The following is a 3,903-nucleotide window of genomic DNA, read 5'->3' as shown; positions in this document are numbered from 1 at the left end:
TATTGGGAATGCCAAATGCTACAGTGGAGAAGACTTTTGATATCACTCATGACTGGAATATGTTACTATTAACCACAGCAGGCCACTGTAAAAAAGTCAATTAAATTTTATAGAGGAAAATCGCCAAAATTGAACAATACCTATGAATGACTGGCCACATTCAGAATAGAGATATGCAATAATAAACATTGGTCCACGTGATTTAGGTTCTCACTTGAAATAGTAAGTTATTAAATGTAGAATATAATCGACAGGGACATTTGATAGGATGTGGTACTGAAAAAGAACAAGAGCAAAGTAAATAAAGAAAATATTGTGTTTAGTTTGGATAAATTCAAATTAAAATGTACCATTACACTCAGAGGATCAATATGAAATAAAACATTATGCAAAATTTGTAGGAAGTACATGACTGATAACTGTTCTGTCCTGAGCGTTTGTTTCCAGAGCACCCACTTGACCACACCAACAGTTTCTCGCCACCGAGGAGGGGTACTTGCAAAAAGAATAAAATAAAAATCTGAGTTTAACAAAACATTTTAAATGTAAATATCAAGCTTACCTTTCTTTTTCCATGAAATGTGCTTGTGGGCACGCCAGCCATTTTGAAAAGGTGGGCAAAACAATTGGCAAGGCCACACCCCCACACGTGTGATATAATTTTAAAGGTACTGTTGCCCTCTCTAAGAAACATCAGGACTTAGAGGAGTGGCAAGTAGAGTATGCGAGCTACAAGCAAAAACTAAAATGTGTACTACAGTGTGCAAAAATGAAATACTGGGTCATCAGGGGGACATGAGGGACATTTATAAAACTAAAAGTCCCACTAACCTTAAAGTGCACTTGAAAAGCTCACACAAGAAGGCTAACCTAGCTTACCTAGAAGACCTCATCAGGGGGAGCACACTCCCCCTCCTTGAAGAGCTCACCCACTCAACCCGCATCCCTAGAAAACAGCTAACCCCAGATAAGGCAGCGTGATGTATCCCGAGACAACAGGACTGGGACATCTAAATAAAGGTGTGAAACAATCGCCTTCAAAAGGTTATCAATTCACTTCAACCAAAATTAGGACCACACGGTGCGGCAAGAGTTAATAGTTATTAGTCTCAACACCCAAGGATAACCAGAAGAGCATGACTGATATGATGGAACTGGGATTTTGTTACACTTAATTTTTGCAAAACACAAATAAAACTAAATTGAAACTAAGGATTTTCAGAAAATAAAAACTAAACTAAACTAGCAAACAATTGGTAAAAACTGATTAAAACTGATGAAAATTGCAAAACTATTACAACCCTGGTCCAGACTAAGATGGTGTTGGACATCTTCAGGGCAGAAAAGGGTTGGTGTGACCAAGGTGTGGTTTGGCTTGTTGTATGTACATTTCAAAATGTTACAGCTCTGGATGGACCAGTTACCAGGGCATGGAAGGATGACAGACTTTATTACATGAGGAGAAGGGACATTTTCGGGATCGAAGATCCTCAGGGATGACAAGGCTGGAGCAACGGTACTCGAGAGAAGAATTTCTGATACTTTCTGAGATATGATGTCACCAACCTTCTCTTTTAATTGTCTAGCTCCAATGAATTGACACATGGGAGTGTGTCAAAAAGGGGGAAGTTGAGTCCGAACATCAAACAATGGTTTTATGAACATCTTATGACGTTATTTCTGTGTTTAATAATTTAGCTATGGTAAAACTTAAGCTTATAATGTGTTAGACTTAGAAAGGGTTCACTAATTTTTGATTTCTTTTACACACACATAGATTATGATTAGAATAGGTCCTGAACATAATATTTTAAACCAAATTTGAATCATTAGAACAACAATGGATAACAATATTAGATTGTCAAGGCTAGGGAGAGAGGTGTTTTGGTTTTCTGTCTCTTGCAGAGAAAGGAAGAGACACCAGACGGGGACACGGAGATGTGAGGACCCTTCACAGCAGAGACAGATGTAGGGACAGCCGAGACAGCAACTGGGGTCAAGTGTCATGACGTTTGGGCTCCTGGAGAAGATGGATCCCACAAACACAGCAATAACCATGAAGGGGTTGGCGAAAACCAGGAACACCAGACCAACGAGGTTCGAGAGGCTCTTGGCAAAAAGGGGGACACGCCGGTGAACCCAAAACACACAGATCCTTGTTTGAAATCGGGGCAGAATAATCCCCAGAACTGTGCAATGACTAAAGGGTGGTCTAACCCCGGAGGTCGAAGAAAGAAGCTGAGAATCACCCAACTGGAAGACACTGGTAGCTGCAGCAATAAAAATAAAGGTTAAAAGCTCCTTAGACAGAGGTTCTAGTCTAAGTACATTTGAAAGGTATAAGGGGGCATTAAAATGGGAGTGGAAAACTGGAGCACCAAAATAAAGCTGTGGGAGAATTGGGGAGTGATGGGAGAGTCATCTGTAACTGCTGTTATGGTTGTAAATCTAACTTTGCTTGCATCTGAACTGCGTGAACACAGAGGTCATCCCACATATGGTCCACCCGTTAAAGGGGGACAGAGGGCCTCAGGATCAAGAAAACCTGGACCTTGCGACCCTGGAGTGCATGTTGTAAGTGATCTCTTTCAGAGATCAAAAGGGGGAATTATTAGATTATTCTGTTATTATATGTTACCTTATATATGTAATCAAAGTAGTTGAATTAGAATACTGCTGTAGATCACATTATACCCTTTAATATAGAGTGTGTGAGCTGTATGTAGTGTAGTTCTCATTATACTTTTGAGTTAACAGAACATATTGACATATTAGTTCATTAGATAAATGTGCATCACTCTGTATCCTTGATCTGCTGGGAATGTGTTACACTGTTTTCTTGACATGCTTAATTGTTGAATCATGAAGAGAAGGTTGTAAGCAGGAGACTCTGTGTCTAAAGACAGGGGAGATAGACCACATTCCACACCCCCACCTTACAGAAAGCAGAGAAACAACTGCCGAGGTCATAACTTAGGCGCTGTAACAGAGAAAAAATGTGATGTTTTGGCTTTTACGACTAGCTGGGGGCCACTAGAGACTATAAAAAGCTGAGCAACCCGTCACCATTTTGAGACATGTGTCTGACCCTCTGGTAGCATCTCTCCCGTCCGGACGTTGTAATGCTCTGACTGTTGAATTGTATGGAAATAAATGATTGTTGATTGAGCATTGATACACCGAGTATTGTCCCTCCTTCAGCCCAAAGATTCAAAGAATTGGGAGATTTCAACACTTCTCATCCCCTACCCATCCCTGTGGCTTGTCATGTCTTCCATAATGTTGTGCTGTGGACATTTATGTGCTTTTGTGCAGAGGAGTTTTTTTGTTTCCTGTTCTCGTGCTGTCCTACCATTGAAGCACAGCATGAGTGGAGGTCTCTTTTTTTCCTCTTGTACTTTCCCGTTGTTGTGTACATTTCAGTGTTTTTCTGTAACGCTACCGATCTCTGACTTGTAACCCCGTGTGATGTCTGTGTTATGAGTGTAAGGTCGGGGGGGGGGGGGGGGGGGGGGTTTCCCATCTCGCTGCAGGGGCAACCTGCTAGTGACAAATAAAAGCTGTTTCATTCATTCATGTAGGGGCCCATACTTCTGGCAACAAAAGGGCTAAAATACGGACTATGTGACGGAATGCAGAGATACTTAGTAGGACATTAGGAGTTCACATTAAATGACATATCCATGACAACGATAACCCACATTAGGTGGTACTTGATGTACTTGTAATGGTAAACCAGTCAATCTGAATCGATCTCTGTAGGTACTAATGGAAAAGGGGTAATTTCCTCATCAGGAAACAGTGTTTTTGTTTATCAGATGGACTGCAACGTCAGGTTTATGTCGTTAACTTGCAATTAAGAATTAATGATAATTTAATGGAGTAAAAAGAAAAGTAATGTAA

The sequence above is a fragment of the Aulonocara sp. 'chitande type north' Nkhata Bay genome, linkage group LG3, assembly GCF_057382095.1.
Source record: "Aulonocara sp. 'chitande type north' Nkhata Bay isolate Kocher_YH1m ecotype deep benthic linkage group LG3, A_spYH_male_GT1.1, whole genome shotgun sequence".
NCBI lineage: Eukaryota > Metazoa > Chordata > Actinopteri > Cichliformes > Cichlidae > Aulonocara > Aulonocara sp. 'chitande type north' Nkhata Bay.
This window is presented reverse-complemented; position numbering follows the sequence as displayed.